Source organism: Phoca vitulina, unplaced genomic scaffold (genome assembly GCF_004348235.1).
Source record: "Phoca vitulina isolate PV1807 unplaced genomic scaffold, GSC_HSeal_1.0 scaffold23, whole genome shotgun sequence".
NCBI classification, from domain to species: domain Eukaryota; kingdom Metazoa; phylum Chordata; class Mammalia; order Carnivora; family Phocidae; genus Phoca; species Phoca vitulina.
The window spans coordinates 2,513,538-2,536,584 of NW_022589726.1; positions in this window are offsets into that span (position 1 = coordinate 2,513,538).

A 23,047-nucleotide genomic window follows, 5' to 3' on the forward strand; every position below is an offset into this window, starting at 1 on the left:
GGAGGGTCAGAGGGAGAAGCAGACTCCCCGCTGAGCAGGGAGCCCGACGCGGGACTCGATCTCGGGACTTCCAGGATCATGACCTGAGCTGATGGCAGTTGCTTAATCAACTGAGCCACCCAGGCGCCCAAACATATACCACTTTCTATTTGAAACTATATTTGCTTCAAAAATAAACAATTACTGGATGGCTCATGTACAGTGCCTTCTTCCTAATCTATCTTGATTGAAGAGTTGAATGGAACATTTTATAATAATGAAGTCTTTTTTTCCCCTCTTGCTATACGAAAGAATGAACGGTGAGGACTTATCACCAATTTTGAGTTTTCTTACTTAGTACAAATCACACATTTTACCTCATACGGTGTACCTAATATACTCCAAATTATATGTTAAAGAAAATTACATTTAGTCACTGGACCCTTTTCAGTCAGTTCTGCAGTCTAGTCTTAACTCAGAGAGGTTTTTTTATTGATTGATTGATTGATGGCAATTGTCAAGCCAAAAAAATTCATGTCAGAATTCACCAAAAAGAAGGTACAAGGTAATCAAAGACCACTTCTACTCAAACATTCAGTAATAACCATGTAATTACAGAAGCATTAAAAAAAAAAATCTCGGGAAATTCAAGTAAAGCCATTCTTGTAAAAAGGCATTTGTGCATATGCACTGTCATGTATGGAGTTGTCTGTTCCTCATAGCTGAGAATCACTGCAGTTCCTATAAATCATACTGACACACTTTGTTCTAGTCCAGCTTGCAAGATAGCTGCTTTCCCGACATCCCCAAATCACCAAACGAGTAGCAGGATGTAGTCAAATTACTTTTTTGACAAAGAAAATAGAACAAAGAAAACTTGCAAGGATGAATTTATATGAGAATGAAACGTGCTTAGAAGACCAAGAACAAAAAGATCCCTGTGATTCCTGGGGGCGCCATGATATGCCAAAATTGTTTTATGACACTTAGCCATAATTGCAGCTAACCACACTGTTGGGGCTCTTTTCCTGGCAGGATCAGAGCCTATGAATATGCGTGTGTATTTGTGTGTGTGTATAAATTAATTTCCTTGTGAAGAGGTGATTGCTCCACCTGTTATATATAGTCTGTCTACATCTTAAATTTTCATCAAGTGTTGCCAATTAGCTCACAAAACAGAACTGAAGAGTGAAAATTGAGGTGCAAAATGTCTGGTTTATGGTTGAAATTAGTTATGTCCAGTGATTTCTGTGGCTGCTTTAAATATTCTGTTATTAAATTGATTAAATAATTAAAGCTGCTACAAACATGTCAGATGGAATTTCACATCAAATTTCAACTGGTGCCTTGGAAATGTCATATATTTTCTAATGCTGTGGGGTTCTTTACCTTTCTGGAAAGTCACCTGAGGTTTTCACCATCATACAAGAGATAGTTGTGGCAGGATGAAAGAGTTATCCCCCAGGAATTAGAAGGACTGGATTTTGTAATTTATAAGCACCACGGCCCTGAGCAAGTAACTCACCTCTCTCATATCTTTTTGTCATATCTAAGAAATGGAAATAAGATTTGTTCTGCCTATCTCATAGGATTCTTTAAAGATTAAATAAGGTAAGCCATGTCATTTGAAATGCACTTTGAAAATTATAAAGTACAAAATAAATTCAATAACATTATTATTTAAGAAAGTCACTGTACCAGGGACTAGTCTGAAGTAATCATAAAAGAGCCATTCAGCACAATTGATATCACTCAGTGTCTATTGAGCATGTACTCTTTGGCAAGCACTTCAGGTGTTCAAAGATGACTAAAACACTGTCTTCCTTCAAGTTCACACACTAGTAAAGACTACATAACATGACTAAAACTATAAAAACACATAACAAGACGTAAGTGCTAAGTGATGGATATCAATGGATGATTGATAAAAAGTAAAAGATTTCACCATGACCTTCCATGATGAGAGAAGTGCTGAGCCTTGATGGATGGAAGCTTTATTTTTTTCCCCTTCCTTTTATGGCCTTTTAGCTGTGGATATGGAGATTTTAGACTGATAAGTAACCATATTCTTTTCCTACCCCAAATTCAAAGCCAGCTGATAAGTAGATGCTGTTATCAGAAATATGCATATTTTTTTTTAAATCAGCTTTGTTGCAGATAAGATTAAGTTACAAAATGCAGTTTAGCCTATTGCCACTATACATTCCCTTAAGTAAACTTAGCACTCCTCAGGCAGATTTGGAAAACAGCAGACCTCCCTAGTAGTAGCAAGGCAGAAGAGAACATGTACATCCTGAAAACATACAACTCCACAAATAAGAGGAGCCCTAAAGGAGCAGAACTGAGCCTGCTTAGACCCTTTTCCAAAATCCCTCAATCAGGTAAGTCACACCTTCTTCCTCGAGGAGGAATGAGTGAGGCAGACCAAAAGAGGCCATGAGGGTTACTCTACAGAAAGAAATCCGCTCATGGAAACATGAGTCCAGACAAGTAGGGATTTCTTGTTAGCATAAGAATGAGGTATAACTATAGCTTCATTTTTTCAAATGAGTAGCCATGTAAATAACCCAACCTTTCCATTTAATTTGAAAGCCATTTCTTCATATACCAAATTTTCTGTTTAGATCTATTTCACACCTCTCTTTTCTGCACCATTTAGTTCTACCTCCTTTAAAATATATTTATATCTGGAAAGATTAGCTTCCCGTGTTATTATGCTAGGCTTTGAAAAATAATTAGGAGTAACAGATGGAAACTGTTTAGGGAAGTAATCCAGGTGGGGTAGATAGCAAAGCAGGAACAAGAGGTAAGAATGGACATTACATACTCAGGGTGAAATGAAAAGACCACAGTAGCTGGAGTAGAGACTTTCTGCAAAGTTGTTGGAAACCATAATCTTAGAGCAGTATTTGAAGTAATGCGACAGAGTAAGTAACATTTCCCTATAAACATTGACGGGTTTTGAACAGGGTATCAACGTGACTAAAAGGGTCTTTGTGAAGACTATTGCTATATTATCCTCAATAATTTAGAAATGAAAAAGAGAGAACTCTGCTGATTAAAAAGTCTAGGAATAAGAAAATATGGACAAGGATGACAGCTGAACACATATGTTTCCTTGAATGTTTAAACAAGACAAGGAATCTGGTTTCTCAATTTAGTCTAGCCAATTATATAACTAAGGCCTAAACACACCTCACTCCTAAATATCTTTGCTAACACACAGTCCTTGTTGTAAATTGTGTCCTTATTATTGTGGCACACTTCTAGAAATGAGGAATGCCTAATATAAGAGATAAAAATGTTAAAATATGATTAGCATCAGGAATGTCCTTAGGGGAAATTTTAAAGTAAGAAAAATTTACTTTCAGGAATTCCTACTTCAACTCCCAAAACATCTTAATTTTGATGGAAATCATGTGTTGTTAAGTTTTTTGTTTAAAATATTTGGGTACTACTTGACTGGAGGAACAGCTGAGAAAAGAGATGGCATAGAGATTCTAGAATTGGGAGAAATTAGTTACTGGAACTAGAAAAGCCTAATCAGTAACTAACCTCAAAATCATCTTTGCTACCCAAATGAACTGAGGACTGAACGAGGCTTTCATAAAGGAAACAGGATGAAATGGATCACACTGAAGGGACTGAAGTCTTTGACACGGGGGGCAGCTAAGGAGTCTTCTTTTGGCTATTATATAAAATTGATGTTGTGAAAACAGATTTTAAGAAAAAATGGTACTGACTGTCAAGCCCGTATGACCATTAGTGAGACTCTAGCTAGATGCTAGCATAGAACCATCTACAAAACTTCAAGGGACCTAAAGAAAAAAAACAATCCCAGATTTATGTGCAGATCAAGCTACAGGGATGACCGCAGCGGTATTCTTATGTGTTATAATTAAAATGCCCAAAACTCACGTTCTGCATGGAGCACTGGGTGTTACACGCAAACAATGAATCACGGAACACTACATCAAAAACTAATGATGTAATGTGTGGTGATTAACATAACAATAAAAAATTCTCTAAAATATTTTAAAAAATAAATAAAATAAAATGCCCAAAACAAAAAGAAAGGTCAAATAAAGTATAGTTCTTTCTCAAAATGAAATTCATAACAATTCATAACAGTTTAAACAATGATGTAAAAGAGAAACACTTCTGCATGGTGCTATGAGGATCTCTGTGGACCTTCTCCCATGCTGAAGTACCATAACTGGAGAAAATTGTATTTCAAAACAACAAGTGAAAGTCTGTGGAAATTGTCCTAAGGGCATATAGCAAATGGAGAAACATTTATCCAAGAAAACCTAATAAATCTTAGTAAGAACAGCTCAGTGTGATGGAAGCTCGACTCCAGGCAGGTGCAGCCAAGAAAACAGAGCTCTTTCTTCCCCCAGCTCCCAGGAAGGGAGAGTCCAGCAGCATTTATCACACCCACTCCCTGTCCCCTGATCTGTATTTGCAGCAACTACTCCAAGCAAGAGTAGAAGAGCGGTCTGGAGCTCCCTTTCTCCACCAGCACTCACTAGGAGAGCAGAAGCTGTATCGCAGGCATGGCGGACTGAGACTCCTGGGCCCCGGATCACCCTCATCTCAGCTCTCCCAAAGGGAAATACTCCACACCAGGAGGGACAAGCTGGGGACCCCAGGCACTACCCCACATCCTCAGTGCCCACTCACAGAACACGATTGTCCTTCTGAGAGAAGTGGGCCACTGTCCCTGACCCCAGCTCGGGGAACATTTTTCCCAGTGAGAGAAGGAGTCCATCGGGAGGAGAGCCCTATAGCTCTTTCTAGGAGGACTGACTTTATTTGCAACAGTGAGAGGTGAGTTCAAGCCTAGGGGCATTATTGAAAACAATGGAAATCTCCACGGTGTGCAATTACGAGGTGGCTGGCCGTTCCTCCAACAGCCACAGGTAAAACACCCGACTGGCTAGGAGTTAGTTACTGAGAACCAGGGGGGTAGGAAAAAAGGCTACGTAGAGTCTTCCTGGGGCCAGAAAAGGCCTTGAAGGATTACCTGGGCAAAAAGGCCTGACTTTAATTGGATCAGACTACAAGCAAGTTGTGCCCCAGGACATTGTCAAAAACAATAGAGCTATCAGCTCACAATTAAGAGAGGCTAATAGCTGGATGTGATACCATCAGAGACAGACCAGCCAAAATCTTAAGACGGAGATCAAAGATAAAGACAGTCAGTGTCAAAGAGAGCCTAGCAAAAACCAGGGTCATCCCACTGAGTCCAGCCATGGCCTTCCAGAAATTCAGCCTCCTCCACTTTGTATGTCCTCCCTGGAAGCAATGAGTGCCTCCTCTCCCCACCATTTCTCACCTGGCTGTTCCAGAAACTCAGCTTTGGGGTATGACAAAATACCATCGGTCCAGACTCTATAGGAAAATAGGAAACTTGATCCGCACAGGACAGGGTCTAGGAGCCTGGCTACAGGCTGGTTCCTTAAAAACAGTGTTAATCTGCCCAGTCTGTAGTTTCAAAAGTCAGTGATCAATTTAAGTATCAGTAAGTTCATCAATAATAACAAAGATATTTCAATCTAGTAATTGAACATGGTGGCAACAATAAACCAGTAAAAACACTTGAAAGTATTTGGGATGCACTGTTGGGTTTCTCGATACTATGTATTGAGTAATTCAAGATAGGATCCTAGTTCACTCCTGGTCTCCCTTCTCCCCATGCATATACACTCCCCATCACTACCATTATGACCAAGGAGGGATGAGAAAGAGCCAAGCAAAATGATATAACTCCTGCCACAGCGGTTAGAACAACACTCTAGCCCCCATAGAACTGCCAAGAGCACTTTAAGAAAACTGATGGAGGCCCAGTCAGTTGATCAACATGGGAATGTAGGTGAGGAATTCTCAGCATGACCGTACCTCCAGGGTTTCCTCATGACTAGTTGAGAGTTACCTGTCAATACCCTGGGCCCCAAACCAAATAGAAACTGTAGATCTCAGCATAACCCACTACTTGTAATTCTCTGGACATAATATTCTCGTTTTTCCTGCATGTGCTAATCTCTGCTTAGAAGCCCCTTCCTTCCTTTTAGGGTCACCAGATAAAAGATGTGTGCCCCAAATATATAAATATATAAGTATATCCCAAATATTGCATGGGATAGACGTACACTTTAAAAAAATTGTTGTTTATCTGAAATTCAAACTTAAGTGGGCATCCTGTATTTTCATTTGGCAGAAAAAAACTTTGGAAGGAACATAGTGTTATAGGAATTTTCTGATTAATTTAGGCTTAACCCCTTATATCAAGAGTTACTAGACCTTCTTCATCTTCTCCCGAATTTAATTAAAAATTAAAGAACATTTTATATTCTGCACCATGTTCATTCACTATTTCTGCCAAAACTCTGTGATAGCCATTGAAATGACCGTCCTAGTATACAGTTGAAAAAACTCAGGCCCATGGAGAATGGGCAGCAAAGAACTCCCAGCCTGATTACCAAGCCAGCCAGCTCCTTAATACACTCTGTCACTTATATTATGGTTGTTACTAGTCACAATAAAAATAATTATATTCTCATTAAATAAGACTATTTCTCATAATAGTCTAATTTGATCTCCAATAAGGACCTGATCCAGCAGTGCTTTGGAAAGCCCAGTGCTATTGATCTCAATGGCAGCCCTACTTGGCATGAAGCACAGAGAATTACGTTTTCCTGTTCAGCATTACCACCACCTGTGACATCCCTAAGGTTCCTTCTTCATAAAAATTAAACATCCTGTCTGGCTGAAAATATTTCCATTCATAATAGTTACACATGGACACTGCGGAGGATTCAGTAATCCCCAACTGCCCCTAGTGAGGCTTTCTATGTTTTTCTTTAGATATATTTTGTATAAAACACACATCTTGCTATTTTATCACCCTATTAAGATTAAAATCATACAGGTATGACTACTGTCATCTTTATGAACTTTTTATCACTATAAATTTTTCAAAAACCTAAATTCTATCTACAGAAAAACTGTCTTTTGAATGTACCCTTCAAAGCCATTTTACCACATTAAAAATAAAAAATGAGTTGTGCCATTTAAAATTCAATGGTGGAAGCAGAAACATTGCCAGCATCTTCATGTGTATTTCTTCCTTTCACACTCAGTTCTGCTAGTTATAATTTTAAATGTACTTTTAAAAAGAACACCTCGACTGCACCCAACTGGAGAGCCAAGTCCTAATATATGTCCAGGTGCATCAAGCATTGTTTCAAAATCACCATGGTAACCCCTAATTAGGGGAAAGAACTGCAAGTCAAAGGCTGAGCTCACACAATTCATTTTCTTTCTGAAGTACACCTAGTGTTCATCATTTGATTTTGTTGAGATATCCTTTCTTCATGTAACAAGAGTGAGTTTTAACGTGGTCTAGCTCTGCCTCCTCAAATTCAGGTGCTGATCTTTGCATAATCTCACCGTACCTCCAGGGTTTCCTCTAGGGTACCTTCTTTCTGTTTCAGGGCCATTGAAAATGCGAATGTCCACCAGGGAAGTTTGAATAGGACTCAGCTATGTCCAGGCACAGGTGAGTGCCACTTCCACTGTTCAACTCAGGATGAACTACACGCATTAGACTGTGGACTGTCCTTCCCAGAGAGTGAGGAATATGGCTAATAGGACTCCTTAGAGGGTCACATATTCAAATGGCAATATCATTGCCTCACATCCCACACAACTACCTGATGTTAGCAGCTGTAAGGATTGAACAATTTTTCATAGTGAAACAGATCCTCTCTATGGGATCTGCCCAGATCTTGTCTCCTGATCTCAGTCCACAGATACCTCCTCTATGTACATACATTATCCCATTCTAGATCAGAATAGTCTTCTCAGTTTACTTGTTCTCAATTGTGGCTGCACATAAGGAAAATCCACATAGTTTTGTTTGCTTGGTTTAAGCACCAATGCCCACTGAGCACTCTGAGAGACTCTGACTCAACTGGCCTGGGACAAGGCCTAGGAATAGGCATTTTAATAGTTCCCCCAGATGATTCTAATGCTCAGCCAGGGTTCAAAGCACTGCCTTTTTTGTTTATTCATTTATTGTTCTGGCATAAACTATATGCCAGGCTTCCTTCAGGGTCTTCCCTTTGGGATCTCAAGATGGTTTTCTTAGCTTTTGTAGAACTTGGCTCTTGAAAATAGAAAGCTTTGAATTTTAAAACTACTGTTTCTCATGTGGACTTCAAAGGCCTGCTTTGGAAGTCACAAACAGAACAGTGGCTGTTTTTCTCTCTCTGCCTTCCCATTACCACTATCCCACTATCTGACTGATCAGGAACTGGGCATGTACTATGAAAAGCAGAAAAGAGGAACGCAAAGATGAATATTTACAGATATGACCACACCATGTTCACTCCCTAAACTTCCCTTTCCCTCAAGCACCCTTCTGTTGAGAGACAATTCCCTTACTGATATTGCAAGGTCATTACGAGGTCACGAGGGCACTAGTGGTTCTTTCCAAAGGACAACTGAAATGATTATATAGGAACCTCGAGGTTCTCAGCCCCAGCCTAGAACTGCAAGGATCCCTGGGAAAGAAAACGGAGTCAGTTTTACCAGCACATAAGTGAGTCTAACCCATAAGTGATCTTACCCATAAGTGATCTTACCTAACTACACAGTGACTCATGATGAGCACAGTCACTAATGGGAGCCTGTCCCATGTATGGATCTATCCAAAATGCCCTGCCTAGCAAGCTTAGGATTCAAAATCAGGTCACTTCTCCTAATATATGCAACTTCAATGACTATGTCCTCAACTTGCTACCTTGAGAATGTCTTCCTATGATAAGCCCCAAAACCTTATGAACTCACTCTTCCCAAGAGACATGGTCCCCAGAGAAGAAATGAAAAATCTGTTCTCTATTTCACTCACTGTTGCTGTTGCCCTATGACATCACAGTGGAGAATAGGTGGTCCAGAAACCTGTTGCAGAGGCCAAGGTACACACTGCTGTCACAGGCATTAAAGTGTTTGTTCAGGCTGTGGGAAGAGGAAACTTTTCTCCACAAATGTTACAATCAGCTAGTAACCATGCCTGAGAACACCGTGCAGCAGGGTATGTGTTTGACTACCATCACACCATAAAAGCAAATACTGGGAGCTGTCCCCTCCATGCAACTTCTGCCCCGGCTACGTACCAAAGAACCATGAGGGGCTTGTCAGCATTACAAACTGGTAGTGACGCAGTCCTCTCGACTGAGATACACAGGAAGCCATTGTCCTCAGGATATACCCACAGACCAAGACACCGGGTGGAAAGGAGCTTTGAGCTTCCATCACATCCTTGTCCAGACTAGCCTCCCTGCAACCTCAGAGAGGGAACATTGTTATTCTTGGGGCCATAGAGCCACTCATGGGTTCTCTCCAAATCATCCTATAGGGCTGGATCCAAGCCATGTTCCTTTGATACCGAGGTTCAAACACAGAAGTTGTTTCTTCCACAAATGGTATCCAAGGAAGGACTCTGGAGAGTCAGTGATAGCATTCACTCCAAATCTGCCTTCAGAGACTCTGCTTCCCCAAGTCCCCACCCCAAATCTGTACCTGGTCAATGTCTCCAACCCCAGCCACCATACCTAATAGGAGCCTCCCCCTTCCCTCCATCCAGTGTCGCCTCAACTTAGAATGACAAAAATTTATAATTCCGCTGCTTTGTTTCCAAGCACTCAACGATCACACTATAGTCTGAAGTTGACTATTTCCCCAAGACCCAGATTAGTAAGTCTTAACCACTCTTACCTTACTACATGGCACAGGAGTGACAGAATAGGAAGCAGATGAAAATACTAGTTTAGATCAATCCATTAACTTACTGATAAGGAAACTAAAGCCATAGGGATTTTGTAAGAGTGAATGAAAATTCACTAGACTAATTCAGTCATTTCACATCCAAAAATACAGCTGCCTGTCTGTGAGGAAACTCCTCTTCAATTGCACATTCCCTCATTGTAGAATACATTTGTTCCTACAGAATACCTTATTGCTATAAGCAAATTGCACCGGGGTACATAGAATATTCACTGCTGAAAATTTTACACAAATCCAAAATATGATTAACAAATATTATTTGTACCATTACCAACCACACACTGGCCAGATAATACACTAAGTTTATTTTCTTTCTTTCTCTTTTGTTTTTACCCTCCTATAAGTCAATGGGAAAGTCCAAGCCTTAATTTAAATTCCCCGTTACTTTGGACATACCTGCCTCTATTTCATATCATTTCAATGTAGCCTATTTAATTGTAAATTACGAGTCCTATGAAGAGAGCTTTATTGCATTTCCCATTTGCAGTTGTTTACACTTTGCAATCAATATTTTCCTACCAATATGCAATTCAGAGGCTGTTACGCTGACACTAATGCTAATGGGTTATATTATGCTTCTGTTCCACTACAGTGCACATTTTTTAAAAAACATAAAGAGCCCATTTTGCAGATGTTCATACAGCCTCACAGCACAGACTTGCTTATATTCTGCACTGAAAATAAGCCTACACGTCCTACCTCCCCCAACGAGCTGCAATTCAGAAATTTCAGAAATATCTAAATTAATTGAGTCCTGAGTCTTTCACTACATATTCATGGTCCAGATGATGGACAGGCACGGGTAGCCCTGTCGATGCAAATGAACAGCGTGCTTATAGCAACATCAAACCAAGCAGCAAAAGCAGAAGAGCAGATGTCTCCAGAAAGAACGAGCCCCAAGATTACCATTACTGAACTGTCCAGTGCCGTGATGTCAGGACTGATCACAAAAAAGGAGTTGTAAAGAGTCCAAGCCACGGGGGCAGCACGTCTGTCCCAGCAGCATAACTCAGCTCAAGACCTAGATGGGAGAATGACAGCTTGCTTCTAAAGGGAGAAGAATCCTCAGTGAAGGCAGAACCAACTTAATCTCCCCAGAGTTCAGCAGGAAGGCTAGAGAACACTACTTATTGATCTCATCCCACAACAAGGCACTTGTATTTTATCACCAGTAAATAGCCCTTGTGAGTCTTTTCAGGGACTCAAGGCAGCTAAGATAAGAACACATTTTTGCCCTGTGCCTTTTATTTAAAAATAACTCAGAGGTTAAACAGACACACACACACACACACACACACACACACACACACACACACACACACGAGAAGAACCATGAAAGCAGGATGTCCCAGCAGCCAGGTATCGAACTAGCAAGTCTACCTACCACTGCTGAGCTTCGTCCTGAGTATTGATTGAATGTGAAACCTAAGGTGAGCTTCTTCATCTCTGTCACCAGTGGAAAGGCCAGTCTGTAAAGCTGCCCACGTTACCTCGTGGGGGTTCTGCAGAGCTTGTAATGAACAGAAATGTGCTTCAAATGAGAAGACTGCACTGAAATGCTTGGACACAACATGACAAATTAATAATAAACAGAAGAGAATCAACAGTGCTGAAGAGGCTGTGGAGACATGGTCATTCTGATTATGCCTCTGGAAAAATGACACTTCAGTGCCAATCCTGAGTGACTGAGCTAGAGTCCAAAACCCTGCAAGAGTTAGGCTTATTGCCAGTTTTCATCTGCTTTTGTGTTGGAGCTTAATGCATTTTTACATTCACACTCACAGCTTTGTCTCTTTTTTCCCCTTTTTCTTTTTCTTTTCTTTTTTTTTTTCTTACAGTGCTTTCCATGTTGTGGTGACTAATTTTAAAGCTCACACATATATCCAAAACAGAACAAGCATAAAGAAAGAGTCTAGCATCAAATGACATATTACCATTTTGTCGGCTTGAAATAATTCAAGCAGTATCACAATGACTAATAGCCGTTGCTTTCATCATTTGTTTATCTGGAATTATGCAAATGTGGAGGCAAAGCGGCCAGCTGAAATCCTCTCTCCCACTCCCTCTCCCATCCCCCAAGCCTCCAACTTTCCTGCTTTGTAAATAGCTGCACTTAGGATTGTAGGGTGATAGTGAGCTAGGTAAAGCTAAGATGTAGCATGGAAGGAGTACAAAAAACTCCTACATATTAGGATTTTTTCCTTCCTCTTCTTTTTCTAGGGCCATAAATTGGAGCCTAGAAATTATACAGTTGGGGACGCTCTTTGAGAATAAGAATATACAAAGTTTCTCAAAGACATATATCCATGTCGACATATTCTTCCCAGGAATTTGGAAGGGGCCCGGGTGAGGGAGGGTCCTGATGCTTAAAATAAATCAGCCTCTAGACCTGTGTAACAGGGCTGGCAAGAATTGTCCATGTCTCACTCTCCCTCACACGGCCCACGAGCCTACTTACCGTGATGCTCTTTCACTTTTTTCCCAAGACCCTTTCCCTGCTACTATATGTTTTTCTGGAGCCTGGGCCAGGGATGGATTCTGCAGGTATATCAGAACATACATGTTCTGATAACATGTTAGACGAAGCCCAGTAGGGATGAGCCCTCTTTCCAGAAACTTCCAAGAAATGACCTTAAGGGGAAAAAAAAAAAAGAGCAGGGACTCTGCAATTACTTCCTTGATTTGAATTTTCAAACTATGCTTACTTTGATGCTCTAAATCCAGAGGAAAGAAAATCAGAGATCGGCCTGTGCCAGGGACAATTAAAGAAACCTGTCAGTTCCGTTACAAGCTATTCATGATTATTCCTAAGAAAAATCTGACCAAGGACCTGGCAAATTCTAATTTTAATTAGAGCAGGGAGTGAATTAACAACTTTAGCTGCCAGCATTGACAGAAGCCTCAAGAAGCCAGTGTGCTCCCCCTTGCAGTCAGCAGCATCACCTGTCTCCAGTGCTTGCTATCTCTCTGCATATAGAACAGCCACCCAGGGAACAGCTGAGCGGGAGGTGAAAGCCCATGCAGCTGTTGTCAAAAAAGGGATGCTGCAGCTCTGCAGTCCCAGCAATGTACCTAGCCCGGGACCAAGCAGGACAGTAAGTCACTGAAATGCTCTGCAGAGACCCCAGCATCCTCATTATAGCATCGGTCAGGAGCTGGGCAGCCTTCGGGATACAACCAGAGATGCCGCAGGGCCCAGCCCTGGCCCTCTGAATCAGCATCCACACCGCGAGCTCAGCATCAGTGCTATGATTTGCATACAGTTTCTTTTTTTTTTAAAAAGATTTATTTATTTATTTATTTGAGAGAGAATGAGAGACAGAGAGCATGAGAGGGAGGAGGGTCAGAGGGAGAAGCAGACTCCCCGCTGAGCAGGGAGCCCGATGCGGGACTCGATCCCGGGACTCCAGGATCATGACCTGAGCCGAAGGCAGTCGCTTAACCAACTGAGCCACCTAGGCGCCCGATTTGCATACAGTTTCAATCTACCTTGAAATCCAACCAACAGATGGAAAAATAAGACTGGAAAACTGTTGGAGTGCTTAACGTTCTAGCCCAAGCATCCTATAATAGGACTTCTTCTGGGATAATGAGATCAGCTCCCCAGCACCCCACCCCCTCTTTCAAGCCTGCTCTTCTTGTGATCTCTCACTCTTCTACCCATGGCAGCAAACCCCAGACAGAAACTGTCGGCTCTCCCCTCTCTTACTCCCCATATCCAGATTGTTGTCAAATCCTGTCACTTCCCTCTCTGATAGATCCCTTGAATCTGTCTCTTGCCATTTTCACTGCTTCTGCTTTTATTAGAAGGCATATTAATTTTTCTCTGATTGTTGCATTAGCCTCCCACTGGTTTACCAATTTTCAAACTCTTATTTCTCTACTTTGTCTTCAGATTGTCAATAGCTATTTTCTGAAGCACAAATCAATGTGCTTTACTCGATATGTACATTTATAAAAACTTTCAGTGGCTTCTCATTGCCTCAAAATAAAAATCCACTATTTGTCATGGCTGTGATCTACCTCTGCAGACTCCCCTCATACCACTCTCTCCCCTGTCCTCTCTGCTTGGGCCCCACGAGGGTCTCTCTGTTTTCTCTTTTCTTTCCAACTCCATGCCTTTGCTGTCTCTCCATTTGGCAAACCTCTCCTCTGTGTCAAGATCCAACTTTAATGTATCTTCTTCTGAGACTCCATCAGACCCACCCTCCTCTCAGCCAAGTTAATATGTCCTTTCTCTGGCCCCTCTTATGGTATTAGTCTACCTTAAAAGATAATTATCTGTGCTCATGTCCATGGGGGCAGGTTCTATTCATCTCTGTGTCCCCATCACCCAGCACAGAGCTGACATGTGAAAGCATTCCATAAATACTTACTAAAATAAATAATCTCCCTAAACATCAAGGATTGATGTGTAGAGCAGATTTAGAGCTGAGGATTGTGCTAATTTTTTGACAATGTTTGTTTTTGGAATGTTCGAATGTGAGTATGAGAGTATTGGGAGGAGGGCAAAGTCATTCACATCGAAAGAACTTTACTAATAAGGAAAGGTCTGGGGACTAAAAACAGGAAGTGCTTGTATCTTGATGCTGTGCTCCTTCCCCTTTCCTTCCCTTTCAGAATCTTGTACCCAAATGAGTCTAACTTGTCTTTCTGGTCTCCTTACTGTTGGGCACCAAAGTTGCCCCAAAGCAATGCCCCCTGAAAGACTGAGAATTCCAGAGTCTCTCAAAATCCATACACCCTTTACGCCCTCAAAGCCTTTTTTGGCTAGGAAACCCCAGTCCTTGTCTTCAAGTGCTATGAATTACCAGCACCAGCACAGTCAGCCAGCCAGCCTCACCGGCCTCCAGCAGGCAAACCAGCAGGTTTACCACATTTCCTGCTTCAATTAAACAACCCAAGTCAGCTGCAGGCTACCACCTCCAAAAGCTGCAACAGGATACTTTCCCAGAGATAATTCGCATTGTGAAAATGCCCTTCCCTGAGACCCCCCATTCCATTGCAACATCCGTGCAAGGTAGGAATAAAAAGATTTGAATTTAAAAAAAATCATCACCTGCAAATAAACTCTATAGGAACCTATACTCCTGTTCTCTATCACTCATTACTCCATTCCCGGTGAGAGGATTAGCCATTCCTGCCCACTGCTACATGACTTCCTATGCATCCCTGTATGTGGACTTCATTTCCCCACCTCGCTTTGGCTAATGATGCATGAGCACACATGCCAGATGCCAGTTCAGAGCAGAAGCATTAAGAGCCAGCATATATCTCCATCAGTTCTCCTGACTTTTACCCTTTACCACAAAAAAAAAGGTGAGGTTGCTCCCTGAGCTGGAACCCTAGAATGATGAGCATATGTGACACAGAGCCTGGCAAATCCCAGAAGTGCTGTCACCAACCAGCAGCCAATGCATAACTGATATTTTGGAGCCATTTATAACTGTAGCACAGTTGTAGACACAACAGATCAAAACATTTTCATGCAAATACTTCAAAAGAAAAAAAAATACTTTTTATATGCAACCTCATATGAAAGTTCATATGAATCAATTAGAAGAAAATACCAAGTTCCCAGAAGATTAATGGGTAAAGGAGATAGACAGCTTTGCTGTTAATTTAAAAATTAAATGACAGTAGCAATATGATTCTTTTGTAAATGTAAAATATATATAAGGGATACAGTAACCAACATCATAATGCACTGCACTCAGGAGAAAACAATTGGTGACCTGTACAAAAAGACCTAAATTCTTATTTCTGCCACACTGCTTTGCAAAATGGTATCTTCGGTTTATAAGCCTGCCAGGAGTACATTAAGGCTCTAGTTTCCCTTTTTCTTCACCAGCAACTGATATTACCTAGTTCTGCGTCATTTTTGCTCAGTGGTATTAAGTTGCTTGTAGTCACATATTCATTTGTTTTTTTCTGAGTAATAGTGAGATTGAGAATCTTTCATAATCTTATCAGCCATGTCCTTTACTTATTTTTCCATTGCACATCTTGAGCTTTTCCTGTTACTTTACAAATATTTTTCTGTTACCTAATTGTTAACCTTGTCATGTTCTTTGATGGACAGAAATCTTTTATTTTCATGTTGACAAATCTATTAATATTACCCCCATGGGTTTTTGTTTGTGTCTTTGGTCTCATATAGCAAATCCTCCCACATCCCAAGGGCACAAAGATATTCTCTGACATTTTTCTCTGTTTGGTTTTTCATCTGTTTGGAGACTTTATTCCAAATAATCTATCCTTTCTCCTCTTATATTTTAACGTATTACTGTTGGTCTATTTATTGGGTCCAATGCCAGTACCATACTGTTGTTTTAACTATGGCTTTGTTTTACGTCTAAAGTAGCAAGGCAATCCTGCATATCTGTTTTTCTTTTTCAATATTGTCTTAGCATTGAATTTATAGAGTAATCTGAAGCAAACTTAAATCTTTAAAATGATGACTTCTTCCACTATGAATATATCTATTTATTATTATTTATGTCCTTTAATAGAAATATTTCTGCATTTCTCTTCTAGGTTTTTGTGCACACTTTATTAAGTGATCTGCTAAGTACTTTGTAGTTTTTGTTCTATTGAAAACAGTATTACACTTTTAATTGGTCTTTACTGGTATAGGGAGATGCTTGTAAATTTTGTATCCAGCAACCTTACTGACCTCTGTTAGGTTGTATATGAAGTAATTATTTTTTCTCCCTATTCCAGTGAAAGTGTTCCTTACTTTTTCTTTGCTTATTATTACCTGTATAGTTCTATGTTGACTGCAGTAGCAGTCAAAGTGGTCATCCTTGTCTTTTTCCCAACATTCAAAGGAATGTATCCGAAGTTTCTCTGGTAAACACGTAAGTTCTTGGTAAAGAGGTTTTATCATCTAGAAGTTTTCTTCTAATTTTAGTTTTCCAAGAACTCTATACCCTAGGGAAATCCTGCATAGACACCCAAGAAAATATGAAGAGGTTTATCACCTTTGCCTGAGTGTTAGGAAAGTGTTGAAGGTGACCGAGGTTCTCATCACTGTAGGAATGGATAAGTAAATATGGTTTAAAGACATTTAAATAAAAAGAAAAACTCATTTCATTTTAAAAAAAGAAAAAATTACCCAGTTACCATTTCTAGCACTCTTTATTTCTTTGTGTATATCTGTCTTTCCATCTGGAATCGTTTTCCTTCTGCCTGAAGGACTTGCTTTAACATTCTCCTTAGTTCAGGTCAGCTGATGATAATTTTTTCCAGCTTTTGTACGTCTGAAATAGTCTTTACTTTTTCTTTGTTTTTTAAAAGACATATTTGCTGGGTATATAGTTCTAAGTAGACTATTTTATTTCTTTCAGTACTTCAAAGTTATTATTCACACTGTTTCCAAAGAGAAATCTGTTGTCATCTTTACCTTTGTTCTTCTGTATATATGTGACATTTTTTTCTGACTGCTCTTAATATTTCCTATTTAACACTGGTTTTGAGCAACTCAATTGTGATATGCTTCCTCCTCCTGTTGGTGTTCTTTGAGCTTCTGAGATCTGTGGGTTTATAGGCTGCATCAAATTTGGAAGTTTTCAGCCTTTATTTCTTCACATATTTCTTCTGTTTCCCCCTCCTACTTCAGAGAGTCCAACTACATGTATATTAGGCTTCTTGAAGTTGTCTCACAGCTAACTGATCTATTTTCTTTTTGTTATCCTTTTTCCTCAGTGTGTTTCCTTTCGGAGAGTTTCTGTAGCAATGGCTTCAAATGGATTAATCTTTTCCTCTGCAATGTCTCATCTGCTGTTAATCCCATAAAGTGAATTTTTCATCTCACACATTTTAGTTTTAATCCCTAAAACTTTGGTTTAGTCTTTTTTATATATGTCATCTATGTTTCTACTTAAATTTTTTGAACATATGCTATAGTGTTAGTTCCTGCTTTGATGCCCTTGTCTGGAATTTTGAACATCTGTGTCAGTTCTTGTTCAGTTTCAACTGACCGATTATGGATCACATTGTCCTGCTTCATTGTGTGCCTGGTAATTTTGATTGGATGCCAGGTATCCAATTCTATTTGATGTGTACTGGATATGTTTGTATTCCTATAATTGTTGACCTTTGCTCTTAAATGCAGTCATTTATGAACACTTTGATAATTTCAGGTCTTGCTTTTAAAATGTGTTAGGCCGAGCTGGGATTGTGATTATTCCAGGGCTCATCATTCCCCACTACTGAGGTAAGACCTGAGCACTCTACCCATTGTCCCATGAATTATGAGGTTTTCCAGACTGGATGGTGGAAACAGACACTGTTCCTGGCCCTCTGTGAGGACACAGCACAGTTCCCTCTAATTCTTCCTGATGGTTCCTTCGCTGGCCTCACACACATGCACTGATCAGGACCCTACTGAATACTCAAGGGGCGCCCTCTGTAGATCTCCAGGGTGCTGTTTCTGTGCAGCTTGCTCCTCTCCAGGACTCTGTCAAACTCAAACCACCTTGGTCTCCCCAGATGATCAGACCCATCTGTTCAACTCAGGGAATCTTCCAGGATCCACGTGGGCTCCCCCACCCTGCGTCATGGCTTCTCAAGGGATCCCTTCTCATAGGGATCACCTAATTTGTTTCCCGTCTCACCAGGATCACTCTTTTTTATTGTCTGGCATCCAGTGTCTTGAAAACCATTGGTTGAAATATTTTGTCTGGTTTTTTTGTTTGTTTGTTTGAGGGTATTACTTCTATTACTCCATCTTGGCCAGAAATTAATGTAAAATTTTAAGGTATAAAAAATACTATGGGGCGCCCAGGTGGCTCAGTCATTAAGCGTCTGCCTTCAGCTCAGGTCATGATCCCAGGGTCCTGGGATTGAGGCCCACATCAGGCTCCCTGTTCCGCAGGAAGCCTGCTTCTACCTCTCCCACTCCCCCTGCTTGTGTTCCTGCTCTCACTATCTCTCTGTCAAATAAATAAATCAAGTCTTTAAAAAATATATATTATGTACTTTTTAAGGATAAAAATGTATACACATATGGACAATGCTGGAAGGGCATATATTAAATACTTAGGAGTGGATGTTGGAGAAACAAGGGAGGATTGGAGATGGTAGATGAAGGGAACAACTAAACAATTAAATAAATAAAGTTCTTGCCTGGTGATGATCACTTGTCCCAGTGCCAGGAATATGATCAACTCGATGGTTACCTGAGGTACAATTTTTTTTTTAATGAGTTAAGCAATCAGCTCAAGTAACTAGGAAAACAACAGAAACGACTCTAAGAAAGTAGAGTCAAGGAAAAATAAAAATAGACATAAACAATCTGAAAGGAATCTCTCCCACCATAAGGATCCAGAACAGAGGATTTACAGATAAGTTCTATCATACTTTCAAAGGAACAAAACTCCACCGGAAACTATTCCCAAGAACAGAAAACCAGAGGGGAAGCTACTCATTTATTTCATGACAGAGTGAACTTAATACCAATGCTGGAAAAAAAAAAATACCACTAGAAACTAAATTCTGGGTTAATTTTATTTTTTAAGTAGATTTTAAAATCTTAAAATATAATGAATAATATAATAAATTGAGTCTAACAAGGTTTTTAGGAAATAATAACATACCTAAGGAGGATTTAATCTTAGGAATACAATAATGATTCAACATTAAGAAATCTTAAAAAGTAGAAGAAAAAAGATTGTCTTTTTTTTATTAAAGATTTTATTTATTTATTTGAGAGAGAGAGAGCAGAGCGGGAGAGAGAGCACAAGCTGTGGGGGAGAGGTAGAGGAAGAGAGAGAAGCAGACCCCTGCTGAGCAGGGAGCCTGACATGGGGCTCCAGGTGAAGGCAGACCCTTAACCGACTGAGCCACCCAGGCGCCCCAAGATTATGTCTTTCGTTATAATAATTTACTTCTTCAAAATCTACCCTAAGTAACTCTGAAAAACAAACTGAGGGTTCTAGAGGGGAGGGGCATGGGAGGATGCGTTAGCCTGGTGATGGGGATTAAAGAGGGCATGTTCTGCATGGAGCACTGGGTGTTATGTACAAACAATGAATCATGGAACACTACATCAAAAACTAATGATGTAATGTATGGTGATTAACATAACAATAAAAAAATTTTTTAAAATCTACCCTAAGTAAATAGACAATTCATAAGCTTTATTCACAACAATGTTCATAGTGACATTATATATATATAGCAGTGAAAATTAGAACTAATCTAAATGTTCAATGATAGCTCTGATTAAACAAATTATGATACAACCACTCAATTGAATATTAATAGCCATATGTTTACAAAGAATTACATAGAAAACACTATGATAAATAGATTTTTGACATTGTCAGATTTTACAACTCAGACCTCACCAAGGCTTACTCCATTTAATATTAAAATGTATTTCTATCCTCCAAACACACTATTGGCACTCCCAATCTCCTTACCCAGCTCCATTTTTTTCTTTTTTATGGAAAACTTATCAACTTCCAGCAAACGGGATTATTTACATGTTTATATTTACTATTTATTAGAAATACAATCTCCTATCTTCTCCTATTACAATATGATCTTCACAAGGAAAAATACTTTGGTATGCTGATGTATCTCAGGTACCTAGAAGTACCTAGCAAGTTTACACAACTCAAATGAATAAATGAATGAGTGAATTTAACATTAGGGATTTTGATTATTTGTAGTGACCTCAAATTCTATGAATTATGAAAATATGTAATTGTGTCGAGGCATGAATTTAATTCACAAGCACTATGAAACAAATGTATAGGAACTGCCTGTCATCTGAATCTCAGCGTGATTTTGTTGTTCTCCACACATTTTATGGAAAAAATTACATGCTATACAACAGCGTACCACTCAGCAATAAAAAGGAACAAACTATTGATACATGTAACGACATGGATGAGTCTCAAATGCATTAGGCTGAATCAAAGAAGCCAGACAGAAAAAGAGCATGTTTCTAGAAAATGCACACAATGGTAGAAAATAAATCAGTGGTTGCCTGGGGAGGGATGATTGTAACAGAGCACAATGAAACCTTTGGGGGTGATAGAAATGTTCAATATCTTGATCGTGGTGGTCGTTTCATGTGTGCGTGTGTATATCTGTCAAAGCTCATCAAATTGTCCATTTTATGTGTGAGAAATTTACTGTATAAAATTACACCTTAATAAACTTGTAAAAAAAAAAGTAAAAACATATGTTCAAATGGTATTAATGAATTTAGACATTATCAAAGGTTTCACTATGAATCTCTGATAAATTTCAAGGGTACTCAACAATGCTAAATAAAAAAAAAAAAAATCATCAGGAGTGGCGCCTGGGTGGCTCAGTCGTTAAGCGTCTGCCTTCGGCTCAGGTCATGGTCCCAGGGTCCTGGGATCGAGCCCCACATCAGGCTCCCTGCTCTGTGGGAAGCCTGCTTCTCCCTCTCCCACTCCCCCTGCTTGTGTTCTCTCTCTCGCTGTGTATCTCTCTCTGTCAAATAAATAAACAAAATCTTTAAAAAAAAAATAAAAATAAAAATAAAAAAATAAAAAAAAAAAATCATCAGGATAAAAATCATATACACTCTACATAAACAGGAAAAAAAATTAGAAGAAAATATGCCAAAATGCCAGCATTGTTTGAGATTCAGTGATGATGACTTAAGATGTTTTATCTCCTTCTTTTCACTTACCTGAGTTTTTCAAACTTCTGCTAATGAGCATGGATTACTTTTGCATTAGAAAAAAATTCATATTTTACAATCTATTTAATTACTCTTGTACTTAAGCATCATTTCTGACCCATCTTTCTGACCCATGTCTGCATGGTATTAATCATCCTGAAATATTGCTTTCAGTGCCCTGCTCAAGCACCTACAAGTGTTGATAAGTGTATAGATCTTAAGTGCTCTCACCACCAAAAAAAAAGGAATTATGTGAGGTGATAGATGTGTCATCTAACCTTATTATAGTAATCATTTTGCAACATATACATGTATCAAATCATCACATTGTACACCTTAAGCTTACACAATATTTTATGTCTATTATATATACGCAATAAAGCTAGGGAGATGGGGAAATAACCTACGGTGGCTTTTTATTGACCAGCATATCAAATCCAGTTCATTCTGCTGTGTACAGACCTATCAGAACTTGTTTCCAATAGGTTTGCTAAATCTCAGGTTTTGAAGTAAACAGGGCCATACGGTATTTGTACACTACAAATTAAACTTAATTAAAAAATTTTTTTAAACCTCAGATACATAATGTTGGGCTGTCTACCAGCATAACAGTTGCAACCATGCATTAGAATTGAATTTTTTTTAATGTATAATTCAGGACAGTGTTATCTTTTTGTTAGTTTTCACTTTTTTTCCCCTTTACAGTGTTCTTGAAGGTAAGACATATTTGGCAGCTATATTTTAAAAGGGGTTTTTTAAATTATAGGTCTCTATTTTTAAACAACATTTAGGTTTGAAGTTTCTTGTGAACAAAAGGAAAAACATATGTTCAAGGTCAGAATTCCCACTTACATATAAAAGACCTGTTTTTGGATTAGATAGTGAATGCCACGACCTCTAAAGTAATGTGTACATTAGAGTTCTCAAATATCCAAAGATATAACTTCCTTTCAAATGATGCCATATGATGCTCTAAGTATTTAGGTTTGGCTAACAGTGAAAAAATCATCTTCCTAATAAAGCAATTAAAATATAAACATTATCGTGACAGAAAAAGAACTCCCTGGAAATTCTTTTTTTACAAAAGTCACTGTCTTGGACATGATGTTCTGCTGCAGGAAAACATTTCTTAAAATATGGAAATTTTTTTCAGCAAGGAAGTGGCTGCTGCAGATCTGTTAAAACTGGTCAGTCTGTTTATCTCTTGTCTAAAATTCCTGTGTAGGGTAAAGGGGAATGTCATAACTAATCAATGAATCAATTAAATCAATAGATGAGTGCTGATTTAACAAGAAGCTGTATCAGGGTTCCACCAAAGGAGCAGAACCACTATAAATGATACAGAATAAGGGATTGATTGTAGAGATCAAACCCTATGCAGTTGTGTAACCTGTAACATGCTTCTGCCTCCAGTGTGGGGCCTGAGGTGAGTCAGGCCAGTACAGAAGAAAATATGAGTGTGAAGTGGGGGAGAACAAACATAAGCTAGAAGCTGTGAGGACAAAATGGAAGCCAACAAAACGAAATGGAATCCCCATTTCTCTCATCACT